Raw genomic sequence first — 22,216 nt, 5'->3', positions numbered from 1 at the left:
ATCGTTCTGACTGTGAGATCCACAGTCATGCTACTTAGCGTCAGTGTCAGCTCTTGCACTTGACACTGTGGCCTAGGCAAATTGGACAGTGTCTTGGACAGCATATTTTTTTTCATTGATAAAAGGAAAATAAAAACCATACTTGCTATATAATAGAATTACTGGAAACATGTTACATCATCACTACTATTACTATTATTATTATTTAGAAAACTCCTTCTGGTAACTGTGATGATGTACTAAGGATAGTATTTCCTTGATCCCTTGCAAGGGCTATTATTTTTTGTAGATGTGGAAATTGAGGTTTGAGAAAATTATGTAAGGTTCCCACAATTCAATTTTCTGGATTCAAATCCAGATCTGTGTAAGTGTAGAATGCCTGTCTGCTCTTGACTAAAACAAGGTGCCTTGCCTTGTTACAGATGGGGCAGGGCTACTACTACCTCTCCTTACTGGCTGTTTCAGTGGTGCCAGGGCAGGGGACTTGGCTGGACCTTCTACAGGCTTACATTCAACTTTTGGCATTCATTCTGATTTGTAATCCTGAGCAATTCTCTTCAGTACATATGAGGCTTACGTTTGTAATCAGTACTTAGAAATAATGGTAGCATTTTATAGAGTATAATAATTCATGAGAATGGGGGTCTTAAATTACAATGTGGATACTCAAAATAGAATAGGAAATATAAGTTAACTTTAAAAGACTTTGTCTTACAGCTGATGTTACTTGAATTTTATTTGTTATTTCGTAAAAGTGGAAGGCTTATTTGGTGCTTCCTTTTGTTTTTAAAGAAGTCTGAGGGCTCAGGGGGCACTGTCTGAGCTAGGAACTTGGAAACCACAAGTCCCAAACAGAACAATAAGCAAAAACATTTAGTGAGCAGATGATTAATAAAATTAATAAGGATTTGTGTGAATGGTTGGATGGGAGTGGATCTGATATTAAAATAAATCAGCATCACAGATATAAAATACATAGGGCCCTCCTGAGATTTCAGTTCCACCAGAGCAGATTGAGGCTTGGCTGGGACATGTACAATTAAAGCTTTGTATACATTATTCAGCACTTAGTAGCACTGATCTGGAACCTATATGACCTTTGGAAATAAGTGCCACAAAATTGATGTGTTTTCTGGTTGTCACATTACTCATTCCATTTTTAGTAGGATGAAAGAGATCTCACTTTTGGCTGATTTCCACACCTACAGCAATTAGAATGGGAGGGAGGAGGATTCATGCAGGTGATGAGAAAGAAGGGTTAAGAGGAACCCCACAAAAGGGGGAAAACCTGGAATAGTATCATTTCTTTTTTCCTTTTGGTTCTTCAAGACAAGGTTTCTCTGTGTAGCCCTGGCTGTCCTGGAACTCACTTTGTAGACCAGGCTGTCCTGGGAACTCACAGAGATCCACCTGCTTCTGTCTCCCGAGTGCTGGAATTAAAAGCGTGCACCATCACTGCCCGGCAATATAAATTTTAGTAAGAATCTTTAAGCGAAGGACATGCATGCCTGTGAACCCGCTTTATTTTGTAAGATAGTTTAAGAAGTTATTAACTTCTTTTTGGAGGGAAGAGTGTTAGAGGACTGTTCCAGTCCCTCTCTTTCCAGAGTTTGCAGTGTAAGCAGGAGCTAGCAGCCAGGGACAGGAGCCAGGGATTAAGCCTGCTCATGGGGTTCCACTTTCTCAGCTTCCTGGTAGAAATGCAGAATTCCTCAAAAGGAGCTTCCTGGTTTGGAGAATATGAATACTCAGCAGGATTGGTGCTACTGATAATTGCTTGGGAAACACTAGGGAAGGTTAAATTATGGTGATGAAAGCAAGTCCCCTATTTTGGAAAGATTTTCATACAGAATAGTTTAAAATTGGGAAACAGGAGCAGGGTTCAACCTGACCACTTAGTCGCTCCAATGTTTCACCCGAGGCTCTAGATTGCTGTATTTGTTCTTGTTTGCTGGGTCTTTGTTCACTCTTGAGAAGTATTTGGGATTGGAAAGAAGGGGGACACCAGAATGATGTTCACATCATTGTTTTGGTAAAATAATTTGGAAAATAGCCATTCTTTCATTTATTTAAGTGAAATTTAAAAAATTCCTAAGTTTAAATTTCTTGTTGATGGTATATTTGTTCTTATAAATATTGGATATTTATAGAATGGGTTATTTTCCTGCTTAAATATATTTATTTTAGTCAAACACTGAAGCTTTGTTATTTTACATTATCCATTTACTAATTACCCCTTAGTTGTCTGAAATCTTTTTTTTTTTTGGTTTTTTGAGACAGGGTTTCTCTGTATAGCTTTACGCCTTTCCTGGAAGTCACTTTGTAGACCAGGCTGGCCTTGAACTCACAGAGATCCGCCTGCCTCTGCTTCCCAAGTGCTGGGATTAAAGGCATGTGCCATCACCACCCACCATTTCAGTTGTCTGAAATCTTACAGTTTATTTTTGTGCTTAAACTTTTTATTGTATTTTTCTCACTGGATTTTACCTTATTATTACAATGTTTAAAATTTTATTATGGAGCACTTCATACTTCTGTGATAAATATTTTAATTTTACAAGAACATATGGCTCTTATTTAAAAACCTATCAAAGTGATTAGTGCACACTGATCATAATAACATGCATTAAATTAAGAATTCTTAAAATATTAGAGGTAAAATACTTTAATTAAGATGTATTTCTTAATGAAATGCAGTATTGGTGTTTTTCATAATTGGTGAATTAGCATTGTTCAAGACTAATACTCATTTTCATTCCTTCTAATGTATATAATGTGAAATTTTGTTTATATAGATAACCTTGAAGAGAATAAGAAATATTTGGGCGGAGAATTTGTGGGTTATATTCACGGACACAGTGATCCATCAGTTAAAAATATCTTTAATGATTTATCAGTGGATGATTAATTGGTTGTCCTCCAATTTTAAGTTACGAGTTGGCAAGCTTCTGGAGTGGCAGAAGAATGAGTGGTTCATGATCCACTGGCAGTACTAATTGTCACCTTGTATCCTGTAAGGAGTTTGCTTGGTTCTCGCCACTCTCCTAAGGGTTAAGTTTTGTTGGGTGTGAGATGTGAGCTCTAATTGTGAGTGTGGCTGGGAAGGGGGAGATCAGAAAAGTGTCCATACTCTGTAGGGGCAGTCCAAGGTTGGCCAGCTTTAGAGAGGGGTATGAATGAGAGTGATCTAGGGGACCACTTAACGTCCCTGTGCCTTTCACCTCTGGAAAGTCAAATACTGACAGGAGTTTGCATGCTTCCATTTGAAGGCTATTATGCTAGGAAGCATGTGTTATGGGCTCTTAATTAAAACGTTTATCTATCTATCTATCGATTTATTTATTTATTTATACTTCATTTAGTTTTTGTTGTATCCTTTAAACTTGAGCAGTGCTGACCCAGGTAAATAGTAAATGTTGTCTTAGGGTGATAACATGGATCTTAGTTGCTTTCACGCATCTGTTTATAAGCTGTCCTTTCTTGAGCATGTCTTAAGAATCCTAATTCTGTATACATTTTCCAGATCAGGATCAAAACTTGAGTCCCCTCTGACTGTTCCTCCTGTATCTCTCTTGTTAGTCCATTTACATGGCTAGTACTTTGGCAGAGCATATTTTAAATAGCTTAATATAAGGAATTATATATGTAATTTTGTAAGTAAACAGCCACAGATTACTTTTTGGCTCCTGCCTTATTTTTTAGGGTGTGTCAGTTCATAAACGTAGTACAAGAGACCTCTGATATTAATGTTCTTCCTTCCATTTTTACAAAAAGGAAACCATAGGTTAAGCCAGTAGCCCCAGGTTACAGAGGTGGTATGAGGAAGGTAGCCCTGAGCCTTCTGACTCCAGTATTACATGCTGTGCTACCTCATACCTGCAGCCTTTGGCTGAATTGCATTCCTTACCCCTGTCCTGCTTAATGTCCTTTATCCTGTGGACTGACGAGCTTTGGGCTGTTCAGCATTATTTTTTAAATAGAAAACCATGTACTTTTTCTTGAGGAGTTTCCTAAAACAAAAAAAAAATTACACACACACACACACACACACACACACACACACACACACACACACACACACATATGCCTTATCTGCTGCTGAATACTTTCTGCCACTGTGTGTTACAGGGCTGAGCAAGCGGGGGGGCCTTAAGCTCCTGGGCTGCCGAGGGAGGGAGGGAGAGGGGGAGGGGATAGTCACAGGTCAGAGTAGAGGTGGATTGGCAGAGCAGGGGCTGGTGGGAGTGGGAAACTTACATCATTTCCCTGCAACTGGAGGCCCTACTTTCCCCTGTCTGATAGTTCACTAGATTGCCAGAGATTCGTAAAAGAAAGAAAAGGGAAGACAGGTCTGATGCTCTTGTTCATAAATCCGTGCTGTTAGATGAAACTGTCAATAACTAACTAGAAGCCGCCAGGACTGTCTGTGCTTCGCTCTCCCCAGCTCAGTTCCTTTCTGCTCCGCCCCATCCCTGCTCTCTTTGCTGTTCAGATCAGCTTCCTGCTTCTCTGAAAGCTGTTGTGTAGAGCTGGTCTGCCTTCTCTGAAAGCATATATTTGTAAGACTAGGGCAGGTTTTCTGAAAGTATTGTTTGTTTGGTTTTCTTTGGGGGATAGAAAGCAAGGAAACGATGTTTTGAAAAAGAAAGGTGCAGGCTGAAAAAGCAAAGCCATCATGAATTGTGTTGTCACATCGTGCCGGTGTTACAACCAGCTCAGTAGACTGCTGCACTGAAAACATTTCTGTGAGAGGTATGTGCTTGGAAAATGGAAAGGTGACTGACTGTGGCTGTGGAGTGAACTGCCCGTCCAGCAGCTGCTGAGCTGCTGGAGGATTGTAATTCTTCCTAAGGTTTTGGTATGGAAATGGCAATCATTACTTGAAACCTAGTGCAGTTAACCAGCTTAGTGGCTTAAAAAAAATGTTAAATCTGTGTGTTCTGTCCCCACATCAGAACTCCTTCAGGCCTGGCCTGCCTGGGTCTAGTAAGATCCAAGGTGTTATTGCAGACTCTTTTGGTGGTGGTTGTCAGTAAACAAGATGATGATCTTTAATACCTGTCTCATTATTTATGAACCACATGACAAAGATTAATGAGAGAGACTTCAAGTGGCCTAGAAGAAGCTTCAGACTCATTAGGAGCTTTCTGAACTGGCAGATGGCAGATGTAAAAGGAAATGGTTGATGCCTTACCATAATCTAAATACATGGCAATGGAAAAATCTGGAGGGGTCACTAAAATCTGGAAGCATAGCCCATGACCAATGATGCCTGCCCAGAGCACTTTGAATACTCATGGCTTGTCTTTTTGAGGGCGATTATAATGTTTTTATTCAGTAGCCAGGGACAAGGATTATGAACAACAATATAACCAACACTCAAGGGAGTATGGGGTATTTTACTACTTAAAATTAGGATATTCTATTACAGAAAGTTTTAGAAAATGTCAAAAATAGGAAAATATATACTTTATCATGTACATGATTGGATAAGCTACTAGTGGCAGAAACCATCCAAACTATGAAGTATTTTATGCTTGATTTTAATTATTTTTGTCAGGGAAGAAACTGAAGAATTCTTAAATGTTGGCATGTTTTCAGTTAGTAATATATTGTAATTCAATTAGTTATTTCCATATGATCGTGCACATACTTTTGCACACCATCAACACGGAAATCTTGAAACCTATTGTCACGAATAGGTGCTAAGTGTCATAATCCAACTTAAGTTCTATCCTCTAGAATGGTTATTTTTTTCTTTAAAGGAGATTTAACTTCTCAAATATTTATAAAGAGCAAATCTTCGTGCTCTAGAAGATACTGCTGAATTTAGCAAGCTAAATATGTAAAAGGTTGTGGATTTGGGGACTGTTACTCAGCGGTAGGAAACTTGTGGTTCAGTTCTTAACACCAGAGAAGAATAAAGGAACACGTGAATGAATGAATGAATAAATGAATGAATGATCCTAGGAAGGAATCCCCTGATACCATACACTGGCAGGTGGATGGATACTTTCTTTTTACTGTGGTCATTTTTATGTATAGCTGCATGTGAGAAACCAAGGAGAGTTTTTACTATCTACCATTACCCAGTCTTTCCTCCAGAGGTTCTAATTTAATTGATTGAGGTGGAGCCAGGGTATTGATAGTTTCAAAGTCATTTCCTTCTATTTCTAATGTAGTCAGAACTGTTAACAGTTGCCTCACCTAAATAACCAGCTACTGATTCTTTTTAGATATCATCTGTGTGGTCACCAGATCTGCTTTGGCATGTGTCCTCTTAGGTCTGAATTCTGTCACACACAGCCCATCAGATAATCAACAGTATTTCTTACCCCAAGACTTAACTTTTTTAGGCTAAATATTTCTAGCTCCATTAGTCTTTAGAATTCCTTCACCATTTTGGTGACACCCCCCCTTCTTTGAATTGCCCTTATTTGCCAATATCACTCTTAAATAGAATGCTCTTTGCGCTTAACTGTCCTTTTGGTTGGCTGTGTGGTGTCCAGCATAGGATGCAGAAGATACAGAGACAGAAGAGTGCTGGAGCCCTTGTTCTGAACCATCTCCTTGGTTTTTCAGTGGTTAAGTTGACCTTGGTGCTTTTGACTGCATGGAGTCAGCTAAGGCTCTTAGCTCTTTTCATGTGAACTATACTTAAATTAGGCCTCTCCTACTCCATGCTTGTAGGGTTTCTTTTCCACTGTAGTTCTAGGATTTACACTTAGGAAACAAAAGACAAAACCAGTGGCTCAGTTATTCTACACATCTCCATGTGTAACATGGCTGAACTCAGTGCCAGATTTTCCTTGCACACGCGCGCGCGCGCGCGCGCGTGTGTGTGTGTGTGTGTGTATGTGTATGTGTATTTATTGTTTGTTTATGAGAAGGGGGTCTTGCACTGTAGTCCAGGCTGGCTTTGAACTTGTTGATCCTTTTGCCCCATCCTACCAGGTGTTGTTGGGATTATAAGTGTGCACCACCACTCAGACACAGCAACAGTTTTAAAGAGTGATCTGTAGATTCATTTGGATCTATAGTTCATCTTGTTAATTAAGTCCATCTCTCCAGTATTTCCTTCAAGTCATTACTCAAAGCTAGCAATTCATAGTTAATCCATTTGACTTAACAACCTGTCACAATGTCCACATTCAGTGTGTCATCAAATGTTTCCCTAAAACTAAATTTATTCTATCTAGAACATTCTAGACTACTGGTTTAACATGAAATACCAACAGGAAATGCATTTATCATAACACACATTTTTATTACATTTATTTATTTGTATGTGTGTACACTTGCCGTACTTGTGTGTACAAGTCAGAGGATACCCTTTGGGAGTTCGTTCTCTCCCTCCACCATGTTGATCCCTCAGTCAAACTCAGATCGTTGGACTTAGAAGCAGGTACCTTTTACCCTATGAGCCATGTCACTGGCCCTGTCAAAACACACCCAGTGAGTAACAGAAATAGAAGGGAATGTTTTGTCAAGGAGCAAGTGACTTGTGTAAGGTCACACTGGTAGTCTCTGCATATACAGCTTGCTGTACCCTGCAGTGATCCTAGTGTGTAGCTCAAGTGCCAGTGCAGCTCATCAGGGTAGAATGGCAGAGACACCTTAAAAGGAGGCAGAAAGCTTCTGTACGTTGATTCCTCACTGTCTTGAGTCCGGATAATAATATTTAACCTCACAATATAATAGCATATGGTCCATTCGTGGATTTGCTATTCATTTACTGTTCTGTCCAAAGCAAAAAAGAGAGGAGTAAAGTAATTATTGTTCTTAAGTTAACTGCAGAGAATAGTTTTCTTAGAAATCTGGGTATCTTGGCTTTTTTTCTTTGGAGATCTACATAACCCCACTGCTGTCTATCTTCCTGGCTCCCCTTCATTTCCCCTTCCTTTCCTCCTTCCCTGTAGTCTCTCTTGCCCACCCACCCACCCCCGTTGACTTCTATACATGCTCTGAGTTAACGGGAGAGCAACATCAGCTTGCTCTGAGTGAATCAGCATGGAGAGCTTTTAAGACAGAGACATATATGGCCAGTCTCCAAATTTGCAGATGAAGAAACTGAGGCACAGGGAGGGAGAAGTTCTGCTGTAGCTCTGTATGTTTTGCACAGTACTGAGTACATGGAAATGTTTAGTAAATGCTTGGTTACTGCTTGGCTCCCCCTACTCCCAGCCCCTATTCCTTCTTCCTTCACCTAGGAATTGGATTTTACCTTTCTTATTCCCAGGCTCTGCCCTGGGGCACTCATTGCTTTAACAGTGTTGCAAATGGAACAGATTTTTCAAGAATACCTATTACTTTAGAAAAGCTTCAGTGATACAGTAAGAGCTCAGATAACCAGGTTTATTTTTCCTTCTCTTGACTTATAGGAAAATAAGCTCCTTTTCCCCTCCTGCTTAAAAAAAAAATTGATTTTAAACAGTGCAGTGAAGAAGAAGAAAAGAGTTTCCAGAGACTGAATAGCCTTGAGCCCATCTGTTTATATCTCACCAGGATGTTCACATCTTTAGGGTTCAGTGAAACTTGATGGTCCCACAGGAACACTAATACTGTCTGATGAGATCTATCATCAGCAGTGACATATTTAATTACATTCACTATACTGTAGTATGGGGAAAGAAAGCATACTTTAATACATTTCAGAAATATCTTCAATAGCAGTTATAGAAACAGAATGGCTTTCTTTCTAAGTACATTTAGTCAGTCAAACCAGGCTATTCTTCAGTATTTTGGCTAATCAGGTCTGATGCTGTGTGAGCCTTCACAGTTTGGAAGCCTGTGGCTTCATTAGTCTAAAGGTAGAGTGATCTGAGTGAAGTTGCATTTTCAAGCATCCTGGTCCCTCTGCTCCAGTAGTTCTACATCTCCATTTTCTACTTTGTAGCATATTTTATATCACTTGCCTAATACTAGTTTACTTTTACATGGCTTGTCCTCTTGTCTCATATCCTGAAATCCATCTCTATGAATACTTCATTGTTTTTCAACCTGTGCTTTTAACTAGATCTTTTTATTTTCTGGAAGTGAAGAGTGAATGCTTGTAGAACCAAGAACCATGTATTTAAGGGCCTTATAGAACTGTACAGTCATAAAGACATGTGACAAATAGATGAAGGTATGATTACTAGTAAAATTAGCTAATTCTTGAGCAGTACTAAATATGAAGCATCAGCATTTAAATAAAGAACTAAAGTAGACTGTGAGATGGGGATATGGCTGTGTTCAGAGTATATGTCTGTGACAGTAAGGGCCAAGAACAAAAAATATAAAGAATTAAAATATTAACCTGTCTTAATAACTGTTTAGACAGTGCTTATCAGCTGTTTAATACAGCTTTCATACTGTGTCATGCTCTGTCCATGTTATGTACTGTCTCAGTCATTTTCTTGAGAATTCCCCCAGTCATTTACATTATTAAGATACTGGGTGGAGGGTATCATACTTTAGACTGTCGGATACCTAACTTTAGGGTCAACAGAATGTTAAAAGTTGTCTGTTCCCAGGAACTTTAAAACCTCTAAAAATGTTCATATATTTGTTTATGTGCACATGCATACAAACAGTTGCACACACACACATGTATGAGGTTGCCCTTAAAGCCTACTGAATGGCAAGGAATTGTAAGAAAGTAAGAGTACTGGCTGCTAAGTGTTTATAACAGGTAAAAGTCATAGTTAATGAATGACCAAACCTTTGATTGGAATTGTTTTTATTATACTTCATATTATGAAAGCTTCAGAGAAAGTAGATGCTAGGTATCTATCAAGCAGGCCTAAGTTAACCTAAGTAAGACACCAGATCAAATAATGTATGACATATATTCTGAAATATAGCACATTGGTATTTACTGTAAGTATGAAACATATCAAAAGTACCTTGTATGAATTTTTTATTAGAATGTTTTCATTTGGTTGGGTTGTATTTGAAGTTGTATGGGTATCCTGTTCATTATGTAGCAAGGGTCTATTTTAGGTTGGGGGCTTGTGAAACTGTCTTAGAGGAGGTGATGAATGAGATCTCATGATTAGATATTAGGTCTTTTCGGCTGGGAGTGGTAGGAGGAAATGCAACTGCCTTAAAGAGAAAATAGAATGCCTTGAAGAAATCAAAATTACTATTCTGGCCAGAGATCAGAAATGAGTCTGAAGGGTGGCATGGTGTAAACAGAACCCAGAATTTATGGGATTTTATATGTGATGAGAAGGTTTATAATAAGCATGTTGGTAATGTTGAAAATTTTTAAGCAAGAGAAAGGTGTTTGGGGTTACATTTTATAGGGGTCTGTTTAGTTTCTGTAGGAGAATATCAGGCAGGGGAATTGCAGGTGTTTTAACAAGATGATGACACTGGGGATGTGGAAAGTGGACTGACTGGTCTTTAAGAACTTGACTAGGTTAAGATTCCATGGTTGCATATATGGTAGTAAGTAAGGCAGAATAAACCACATACTCTTGTGATCATTTTTGGGTGGGTTGAATGATATATCTTAGCCCATTCAGACTGGTGTAACAAAATATCATAGATTGGGTAACTTATAAATAACAGAAGTTTATCTCTTGCTCTTTAGGAATTGAAGCGGATATGATAGTCTAGTTAGGACCCATCTCCTGGCTCATTGATTATAGTTTCTTACTCCCTACTTACATAGTAGAAAGAGCTAGGTATTTCTCTGGGTTCTTTTACAAAATGAAGGCACTAATCCATCCATGAGTTCTCTACCCTCCTGACCTCTTCTTCCAATGACTCCTATCCTAAAATCCCTCAACTCAAGGAGTAGGATTTCAACATAAAAATTTTAGATGGATGCAAGCATTCAGATCCTACAAGTAACAACCACAGAAACAGGGAAAGCCCTAAGAGAAGTATATCTGGGGCTTTAAGGGGAAAACATGGTATGTTTAAATTCCAATATTGAAGTGTCTGTGAGATAAGTAGGTTGAAGTACTCATTTAAAAGTAAAATATGTCTGGGCTTTGGAAGAGAGAAATGGGCTTGAAATACAAATTTGACAATCGTCCGTGTGTGATACCTGAAGCCCTCAGATCAACTCAGGGAAACAGAATAATGAAGGCTGACTGAGGGACTCCAGCCCAAGCCCAAAGCACAGAACAGCATTTTCATCATCATTTCTTACTAGTTTTGCTTCATGTTTTATGTTGACCTGTTTATTGAGGTAGTTGTAGACTTACATGTAGTTATAAAAAATAATGCAGATATTCCCTCTACCTGCCACTTGGGTTTCACCCATGGTCAATTATTTCACACGGCTTACAGGGCCACAGCCAGAGCACTTGTCATATTACAGTCAAGATAAGGAACATTTCCAGCATCCCAGGGACCCCTGTCATTGCCCATATTATAGACACATCCACTTTCCTTTTCCTCCATCCCTTTACAACTCCTTGCAAACATGTTTGTTCATTTCTATAATTTTTTCATTTCAAAACTACTTTAGAAATAAAGTTACATAGTAGGTGGGTAGTCTCTAGAGATTGTCTTGTGAACTCAGCATTACTTTCTGAAGAGTCATGTAAATTGTGTGTGTATCAGTAGTCCCTTTTTATTGCTGACAAGTATTCCTTATTCTGGAGACACCATAGTTTTTTAATTTCCTTAAAAACATGAATATGGGACCATCATGAATAAAGATGCTGCCAACATTCATGTACATACTTTTGTCATTAATTAATTAATTCAATAAATTGTGTGTCTGTGTGTGTCTGTGTCTGTCTCCATGGATGTTGGCTTACTCCAATACCATTTAGTTGGAAAGCTGTCCTTGCTCCATTGAATCACTCTTGTACCTTTGTTAAAAATAAGGTGAGAATACTTGTGTGAGTTCAGTTTTGGGTTCTCTATTATTTCATTGTTCTAAATGGTTCTGATATTATGCATTAATTACTATATTTACCTATCTTAAAATCATGAAGGTTGATTCTTCCTTTATTAATTTTTAATTGTTTTTAGCTATTCCAGTTCCTTTGACTTTCTGTGTAAAATTTGAAATAACTTTGCGGTATCTACTGCCTATACAAAAGCTTTACTGAGAATTTTTTTTTTTATTGGAACTATTTTAAATCTATGTATCAATTTGAAGACTGTCTTGGTATGTGTTCCTTGGACATTTGAAAAGTAATGTAGGGGCTGGAGAGATGGCTCAGGGGTTAAGAGTGCCTGCTCTTCCAGAGGTCCTGAGTTCAGTTCCTAGCCATCACATGGTGGCTCACAACCATCTGTAATGAGATCTGGTGCCCTCTTCTGGCATGCATGCATTTCTGCATGCAGAACACTGTATATGTCATAAATAAATCTTAAAAAAAAAAAGAAAAAGAAAAAGAAAAAAGTAATATATATTTGCTGCTGTTGGGTCAAGTAAATAGTCTATAAAGATCAATGAGATACTGTTGATTGATGAGATCATTGAGTTATTGTACACGCTGATTTTCCGTCTAACTGTTCTGTCAGTTACTGAGATGAAAGGTTGCTGTTTTCACTGTTGTTTGTTGTAGTTTGCCTGTAAATCCTTTCATTTCTGTACATTGTTACATCACACATGTTTAGGGTTGGCATAATTGTGGAGATATGATCCTTTTCATGTGTAATGTCCCTGTCTCTTATAATTGCCTTTGTTCTGAAATGTGTGTTATCTGATTAAAATAGTGCTCTTACTATATTTTGAGCAACTTTTATATAACATAATATTTCTTTTCATTTACAATGACAGTCTTCTTGTCATTGTATTTTTGAAATAAGTTTCTAATAGATCAGTTACATTATATTTTTAGTGTCTATGGTTCTATTTTAATTATTATTTTTACTTTCCCTTTGCATTTATTTTATAATTTGTAATACTTTAAGCTTTGTTTTATTGTATGAGTATTTTGCCTGCATGTTTGTCTGTGCACCATGTGCATGCAGTACCTGTTGAGGCAAGAAGACGGCATTGAATCCTTGGGGACTGGAGTTATAGTTGTGAGCCACCATATGAGTACTGGAAATAGAACCCAGATCTTCTAAAAGAGCATCCAGTGCTCTTAACTACTGAGCCATTTCTTAAGCCCCTGTAATATTGTTTTAAATACTTTTCCATATACATTTAGAAACATGTTAGACAATCTTAGGATTTCATCATAATTTAGAAAATCCAAAAGAAGAAGGAAGGCCTGTAGTATTGATTTATGTTTTTGCTATCATGTTTCCAGGTTTTTCTTTTTCATATTTCAGTATTCTTTCTTTTTCTGTATCTTTATTGAATTTCTTTAGCTACCCTTTTAGGGTAGGTCTGCTGCTAAACACTTTTCTGAATTCCTTTTTGTCTGAGGCTGCCATTATCTTGTCGCCCCAAAGGATATTTTTGCTGGGTATAGGATCCTAGGTTTGTCCTTTTTTTCTTCCAGTACTTAAAAAATGCACAGCTTCTGTCCTGTGAGTTTTGATGAGAAATCTCTTGTACTGTGAATAGTTATTCCTATGTAGATTGCCTTTGATGCTTTCAATATTTGAGAGAGAGATGATTAATTTTCAGAAGTTTGACTATGAGTCAGTGCCTATGTGTATGGAGAAGGATAGGATGAAGCCAAACATGGGCATTTTTCTGTCATTATTTTACAGTCCTTCTTACTTCTTCCCTCCTTTCTGGATTTTAGATCTATTAATTATTGTTCTACAGCCCCTGGAGTTTCATTTAGTTTCTTAGAAATATTTTTCATTTTTTGTTCAGATTGGTAAATTTTTGCTCTATTATTCTTTTCCCTGGCTCCTGTATGTAACTGATAAACACGCTTGTTAAGTTAGCTTACTGTGCTGTTCAGTTCCAGAATTTTCATTTGGTTCTTTTTTTCATATTTCGTTTCTTTGCTGAGATATTATTTATTTGTGTCAGCCAAGTTCACAGTTACTCACTGAAACATTTTATATTTAATCCTAACATGTCTCTCACATGTGTATATTATTGAAGTGGAGATGCTCTTGGTTGTGGTATAGATGATGTGGTTGAAACCTGGATACTTTGATGTTGTGTTTAAATGCTGTGCCTCACACTGCAATCCTTCCTGTAATCTCTGACACTGACCTAGCTGCAGGAAGAGTTGACTACTAAGCAATGGCCAACGTCTTGATTGTCTACTAGGCTTCCTGTGGCTCCATGCAAAGACACAGAGAGGGAGGCATAACTGCTAGGTAGGTGGCTAGAAGTTCTTTGTCTTTTAGTGACTTTGTCTACCCTGACTATATGTGTGGATGGTGGGGTTCAAATCCCCAATTCTTATGTGTCTTCCTCTGCACTGCCTCAGTTTGTGGGTTGTGGCTTACCTCTATAGTCAGTCAAGGGCAGAATCCAAGTGTTCTGTAGTTGGTTTTAGGGTAGTAGTAAATGTGGGGCCACAGTTTTTTTTCTTTTCCTACGAGATGTTTGGCTTTCCTACAATTATTGTTTTGTTTTCCGGGTTGCTGTGCTGCCCCGCTGTTGGTTCTTTGGCTAGGCTGGTTCGTCTTCTTGCCTCAACAGGTACTGCATGTTGGGACCTTGATGGCTCTGTTGGCATTTCTGGATGGCCAGCTCCTTCAGTTTCAAGACTAGAATACATGAGGTAAAAAGAAAAAGAAAACCAGAGAACTCATCAAAGTGTTTCTTGGGTCCAGAAAGCTGTATCAGGTCTGCCTTCTAGGATCATTTTTAGAATTTGTGTGTGTGTGTGTGTGTGTGTGTGTGTGTGTGTGTGTGTGTGTGTGTTTTGTGTGTGTGTGTGTGTGTGTGTGTGTGTGTGTGTGTTTTGATAATGGGAATCACTATGTAGCCCAGACCAACCTTGAAGTCACTAGGTGGCCTAGCCTGGTCTTAAACTCAGAATTCTTTTAGCCCTCCAGGTGTATTGTCTAGCATTTTTTCATTGTATTTAGTGAAAAGAACAGGAACACACAAACACACACACATTTTTCCATCATTTTGGAAGTGGAATCCCCTACCTTTTCAGTATAGCAAAGAAAATAAAATCACTTTTATAGATAGATTATAGAGAACACAGCTTAGAATCCCAGGTGGAATTATGAACATTGCGGTGGATCTTTGAAAGACAGAAAGGTTCTCTTCTGGTAATTTAGATATCTTTCTGCTGAAGACCTGAATTACTGCCTGATGACAGGCAGTGAGTGACATGGTGTTCTTTGATTTTTCTCTCTATGTGCTATTTTGGTCTTGGTTTTGAACATACAGTGGAAAAAGAAATATATTTGGTAGGATTACACCTTTTAAAGTCATTTTTTTTTTTTTTTTTTGGTTTTTCGAGACAGGGTTTCTCTGTGTAGCTTTGCGCCTTTCCTGGAACTCGCTTTGGAGACCAGGCTGGCCTCGAACTCACAGAGATCCGCCTGGCTCTGCCTCCCGAGTGCTGGGATTAAAGGCGTGCGCCACCACCGCCCGGCTTAAAGTCATTTTTAAGTCATTTTCAGCACCAGAGTAGTTCCTTCAATTCCACCTGCCTTGAGGTCAGTGGGCCAAATGAACTCTGGTCAGTCAGCTGAAGCAATGCACTCCTTATAAATTCTTTTATTCCTAAATATTCCAGAAATTTATTTGTCTTTTTAAAGCTTTGGGCTTTGAAAACTTTTTGTAGTTTAAGTTAGTTATTAGTAAAGTTGACTGTATAGCTTTGTGAACTTAAACATGTATAGATACCATATGAAATTAATATAATAAATATTAAATTTAAAAAGTTAAAACTTTTATTCTCTCATATTGTTCTTTGTAGTCACTCTATCCTCCTACCCTCACCGTTGGTAACCAATGTCTAGACTTCATGACTATGGATGGCTTTATGTCATATGAAATGAATCATATGGTATGTTTCCTCTTAAAACTGGCTTCATTCACTTCATATAGTACCTGAGATTTATCCAAGTTGTTGCATATATCTAAAGTCTAATTTTTGTATGTGTGCTGAGCAGTATTCCACTGCATACATAGACATACACACATATACACACATACACACACATAAAACACATTATTTACACACAGAGGAACTTACCTGTTTATCCATCAAGTTGTTTTCAATTATGGTAATTCTAAGTACAAACACTGTAAACACTTACATATAGGTGTTTATATGGCATGGGCTTTGATTTATCCAAGTTACTATCTAAGAGTAGGCTTCTGTGGTTATTAAGAAATAGCCACACTTTTCCAGAGTTGCTGTACCACTTTATACTTAAATTCTTTCTATTGATCTACCCTTTTCCAGAATACTTGTCCTTCCTTGTTAAAACATTCTTAAAATTTTTAAAAAATTTTTTTATGTGTTTGAGTATTTTGCCTGCATGTAAGTGTGCACCACGTGTGTATCTGGTGCTTGTGGAAATCAGAAGAAAGTGAGTTATGGATGGTTGTGAGCTACTGTGTGAGTGCTAGGAACCAAACCTAGATCCTATGTAAGAGCTCCATTAAAACATGCTTATAGGTCTTCCTTAAAAACCTTTGTCAGATCATTCTTACCTGTTATTTCTGATTGGTATCAGTTGATTGATTTTCTGTGCAACTTAAATTTTTTCTAGTTTTTTTTTCTATTTTTATTGATTAATTTTGGATTTTATTCTAGACATATTTGTTACTGTGTTATGTAGACAATGGAGTCTTTTAAAAATACTCTCAGTGAAATATTGAGAATTTCCTTTTAGTAGATGGTTGATTCAGTTAAGTTGAGGATTCAAGTTCTGAGCAGCCCTCCGAAATTGTTCCCATGTCAGTTCACATATCAGAGCCTTTGCAGCTTGTTGGAATTCACCCACTTGCTATGGTCTGTGGCCATTTTGAAATAGGATCATCTGTCTGAGAGTTCATTTTCAGTTTTTATATAAAAACTTGAATTATATAGAATCAGAGCACACTTGCCTGGTTGAGACCAAGAGTTTATAAGGAGCTTGAAGGAATCACTTTCCTGAACCCCTTCCTTTCTGCCCTCTCCCTAGGACCTTGTTTCTGATTTTTGGGTTAGAAAGCTGTGGTCTTTAATTACCATGCGCTGCCATGCAGTTCTCATGATTGTACCTCTCTGGAGATAAGCAGTACAAAGATAAAGACAACAAAGCAGCAGGGGCTTGTCCCACCCTCTTGGGACCACTGTTCCCCTGATCAGATGAAGGCTCTCTCCTGCAGATTTTGTGTTCTTTTCCTGTGGCCTCTGGTTTTGCTGCTCCTCCTGCCACCACAGAAAGACCGGAGCCCCAGCACATGAGAGAATTAAGGAAATGGTCCTTCAACGTTTATTCTTCTCCTGTTTTCCAGTGATGTTTAGCTGCTATGTGCAATTTGTAATATTTTATAACTGTTTGTAGAGGGATAAGTAAGACAGGGTGTGGTGTTCTCTGATACACAGAAGGGAAGCCCATTGGGCTTGCATTGTGCTTCATTACCAGAAAAGAAGAACAGAAGGAGACCCAGGTTGTGTGGGGTCTGAAGGTCATATAGTTTGGAGACTCCTTTAAAGGAAGGTTGTGGATATGAAATTAGGTGCAGTATTCGGAAGGGGCTGTGAAAACAAAGTTCCAGTTATTTCAATATGACCCTGCCTTTGTGAAAATGATAGCATAATTAAGTGCTACTTATAGGTTGGAGACTGTATAGTGTGATTCTTACTCATCCTCATTTAATATTCATAACAGTGTAACATATTTTTGATCCCTTTTTACAGGTGAGAAAAGGAGGTTTTTAAGCAGTAAATTATGCAGATGGAAATAGTAGAGTTGGACTTAAATTCCAAAAGTAAACTGATCTTGATGATGCATATTTGTAATCTTAAAACTCCAGAGACTGAAGCAGGAAGATTGCCACAAGTTCAGTGCCCACCTTGGCTACAAAGTGAGTTCAGGCTAGTCTGCTTTTTATAGTGAGACCCAACCTCACAAATGAAACAAAAACTTCCCATAAAGCACAAGCATACCAACTTCAGAAGTGTGGAATTTGGCTGCATGTAGTACTCAATGAAACAGATTGTGGAGCATCCAAGCTTATATTCACACAGGGCTCAGAGGCCAGGTTGCTTGAATCTACTGGTTCTGCTGTTATCATTCTGTGTAACTAGAGTTTTCCTGCCTTGCCCACAGTCAGGACAAATCTTTGTCACCAGCCAGTCCCACAGCCGCTCAGACCCAACCAAGTAAACACAGAGATTTATATTGCTTACAAACTGTATGGCCGTGGCAGGCTTCTTGCTAACTGTTCTTATAGCTTAAATTAATCCATTTCCATAAATCTATACCTTACCACGTGGCTCATGGCTTACCGCATCTTCACATGCTTCTTGTCATGGCGACGGCTGGCAGTGACTCCTTCCGCCTTCCTGTTCTTTCTTTTCTCCTCTCTGTTAGTCCCGCCTATACTTCCTGCCTAGCCACTGGACAATCAGTGTTTTATTTATTGACCAATCAGAGCAATTTGACATACAGACCATCCCACGGCACTTCTGACCTTGAGAAAATCCCTTAACTTACCTTTACTTCTGCATCTGTAAGTGGGTCTGTAGAACCTTCACTTGCAGAATTAAATGGCTGAAACAACCTCTAGAATAGCTTCTGGCTCATGAGAGTGCTCTTTATCTTCCATGGAGAAGAGTGCATTTAGGTGAATTAAGTTGAACTTTACTTCGTATGTATATCAGCACAACTTCTTGAGCTCCCAAGACAGGTTATGAGAAAGGGAGATTATTTTTTTGCTTATAAATATTTTTTGGTCATATTAAAGGCTTGGGAAATAGCTTGAGACATGCTTATTCATGAAATAGGCTCAGATATCTAAACAGATATCTAATCAATAATGCTTTTGCATTTTGTCAAGCATATAGAGTTTAGGAACTTAATTTTTTTTGTTTTTTTTTGTTTTTTTGTTTTTCGAGACAGGGTTTCTCTGTGTAGCTTTGCGCCTTTCCTGGGACTCACTTGGTAGCCCAGGCTGGCCTTGAACTCACAGAGATCCACCTGGCTCTGCCTCCCGAGTGCTGGGATTAAAGGCATGCGCCACCACCGCCCGGCAGGAACTTAAATTTTAAAGATATTTGATGAAGTTTAAGAAACATTCTTTGAAGGTGGCAGGTGAAAGTACAGTAAACATTTAGAAGAAAGATCATGTTCCTATAACTGGTATGAGGGGTGCATTGTTCTAATTACTCTATTTTTACTATTGTTGAAAGAGCCATTTTATTTATAATTTACAAATCAAACTTATTTAATATATATCATAGAGAGAGTTCAGTGCTGTATTGTTTTCAAACATCTAGTGAGGACGTCGCCTCATAGATGGGGATGTGCTAAAGCTATACAGCTTAATGAGCATATATTATCTCACAGTTTATGTGAGTCAAGAATTTGGGAGTAGCTTCATTGAGTGATTCTGCCTTTATGGGGTTATAGTCATGTCAGCTCTCCCGTGGAACATTTGAGTGGGGCTGGGGAATTTTTTTACAGTGGTTCACTCGTGTACCTGGTTTGTAGGAGCCCATGTTAGTTAGCTTTCTGTCACTATAATGAATAGCTAAGATAATAAACCTGTGAAGAGGAAAGCTTTACTTTGACTCATGGTCTCAGAGTTTCCCTCCCCTGGTGGATGGGCCCTATGGCTTTGGGCCTGTGATAGTACATCTTGGCAGGAGTCTGTGGTAGAGTAGACCCACTTATCATTTGGCACTGGAATGTAAGAGAAGGAGATCATAATCTTTCAGGGCATGGCCTCAAGACCTGAAAACCTCCTCCTGGGCACTGCCTGTTAGAGTCTCATCAACTCCAGCAGCACCAGGCTGAGTACCAAACCATTAACATGAACCTTTTGAGGTCATTCTAGACCAAACTGTAGAATTGGCATTGCCATGGCAGTGAAATAAGTATGGCTTATTTAAAGATAACTCATTCAGTTATTTAGGAAATAATGTGTAACAGGAATATATGATTCATTTTGTTTATTGTAAAAACATGATTTTCTTATTTCATGTCTTACTTTATTCTTAGTATCTGAAAAGGTTTTTCCTTCTTGAATAAATAACCATCTTAATATTGATTATTTTTAATGAAATATTTTTTCTCAGAGATAACAAAAATATTACAGGACTGGAAATGCCAGTCACATTACTGAATCTGGAGTCTAACTTACCAACTGATTTATTAACAAAATCAACTGAGTTGTTTTTCTTTTCACATAGGAACAAAAACTAGTCCATAAAGAAATGGTATCCAATGCACTCAGCAATCTGTCATGACACATTATTGGTGTGTGTGTGTGTGTGTGTGTGTGTGTGTGTGTGTGTGTGTGTATGTATGTATCCATGTGTATCCATGTATCCATCTGTCTGTCCATCCATCCATCCATCCATCCATCCATCCATCCATTCATCTATCTAATCTATCATCTATCTATACATATTTGGCCACTGGAGGGCTCCATAGTTTAAAATTTTCATGAAAAAATCCTCACTGTAGCAGTTTTAACTAGAATAACTAGAATAGAAAGATATGTAGTCTACGTTTTTGAGTAAAATTGGTAGTGAGTTGAATCACTGAATCAGTTGATTATAAATGAAAATTAAATGTACATCCAGATTATGTACGTTTTATAAGTGTTTGGTTCTTTTTTTTATATTGGAATGAAAATAAGACATATTGCCCAATTTCTTAAGTCAATTTTTAAGTCTGATGCCAAAATATAGAACTGATTTGTTAAAACTTCTTAGAGAACGAAGTTAACAGGTGAAATTGTTATTTCTCATGTCTCTTGTTTATGTATCATGTTTATGTATTATGTACAGTTTTTTGTTTTTTTTTTTTTTTTTTTTTTTTTTGGTTTTTCGAGACAGGGTTTCTCTGTGCAGCTTTGCGCCTTTCCTGGGACTCACTTGGTAGCCCAGGCTGGCCTCGAACTCACAGAGATCCGCCTGGCTCTGCCTCCCGAGTGCTGGGATTAAAGGCGTGCGCCACCACCGCCCGGCTATGTACAGTTTTTATGAGTAACTTCTTTAGTGTTTTTTGAGGTGATTCTTTTCACCTAATTTAATGAAGTTCAACAATCTCAGTGGTATAATAAAAAAAGAATAGAACAGTAGGAAACATTTTAAAACTTAACCAAAATCAAGAGTAAGATGTTGCATTTGCCAGTGCTTAACGTGTACTTGCAATAGCACTTTTTATGTCTCACCAACCAGCTCCCCAAATCATCACACAGAGACTTATCAATTATGGCCAATAACTTAGGCTTATTCCTAACTAGTTCTGATAACTTAAATTAACCCATTTCTATTAATTTACTTTGTGCCTTGTGGCTTTATTACCTCATCTCCCTCCTTAGTGCTCATCTTGTTCTGCATCTTATGGCATCTCAGCCACCTTCTTCCCACTGCTCTTTCTGTCCTGAAAATCCTGCCTAGCTATTGGCTGTTCAGCTTTTTATTAAACCAATCACAGTGACATATCTTTACCCAGTGTAATCAAATAACTCGCAACATGAAGTATGGAAACTTAAGTGCAGCAGGAGAATCCTAAATTCAAAGCCAGCTACAAGAGGAGCATCTACTGATTTTTTTTTGTGTTAAAATAATTAAAATGTGAGCTGGCGAGGTGGTTCAGCAGGTAAAGGTGCTTGCTGCTAAGTCTAAGGGCCGGAGTTCCATCCATAGTAATTAACCAAAAGAGAAAGACCCTTGCCACATTGTCCTCACCTCCACACGTATGCCATTTTCCTACCCACAAATGAATACATAAATAATTTAAAAGTACATAAGTGGTACAATTCCTTTGGTCTAGATATGTAGTTTATGCTGTTTTGATCTAAAAACTAGCATTCAGAGCATTTCCTTTGTTCAAGTAGAGTAGGAACTGACAAGGATGAAGAATTAGAAACTTAATGTGTTAGAGCCTAAAAGCAGCATATCTTTATCATATAGAAAAATTGTATAAGGAAACTCTATCCTGTTCCTCAAAAACAGTATTTTTACTTCCTTGATCTTCCCCACTTGAAAGAAGTGTTTTGATTTTGTTATAATTGTGAAGTGTTTACTTTTTAAATGTTTTATCTGAGCTCTGAAAGCCTACAATTTCGAAAGCAAAGCATGTTTTTCCGTGCTCAGATTTGGTTCTCTTCCTACTGAGTTTGCAGAGCCTAAGGTGCATGTTTTGGGGGATTTAGCCGAAGATCCCCAGTTCTTGAGTAGCTTTGTCCTTTAGCACTTCCTCT

At 38.1% G+C, this 22,216-nt stretch overlaps 1 protein-coding gene across 13 annotated transcripts in view; it reads left to right on the top strand.

Moving 5' to 3' along the window:
• The window catches only part of Bbx (BBX high mobility group box domain containing), a 247,743-nt gene that overhangs the window by 67,503 nt on the left and 158,024 nt on the right, over positions 1-22,216 (top strand). Inside the window, exon 1 of one of the 13 annotated variants that reach the window (XM_052740851.1) lies at positions 4,467-4,752. The exons of 11 other annotated variants lie outside the window; for them this stretch is intronic. The gene's annotated coding sequence lies outside the window, so the exon portion shown is untranslated. Of the gene's footprint in view, positions 1-4,466; positions 4,753-22,216 lie in introns of those variants that run through there. One more of the 13 variants, XM_052740858.1, reaches the window with a different exon arrangement.

This window comes from Peromyscus californicus, unplaced genomic scaffold (genome assembly GCF_007827085.1).
Source record: "Peromyscus californicus insignis strain IS unplaced genomic scaffold, ASM782708v3 Scaffold_16__1_contigs__length_79575227, whole genome shotgun sequence".
NCBI classification, from domain to species: domain Eukaryota; kingdom Metazoa; phylum Chordata; class Mammalia; order Rodentia; family Cricetidae; genus Peromyscus; species Peromyscus californicus.
This window is presented reverse-complemented; position numbering and strand designations above follow the sequence as displayed.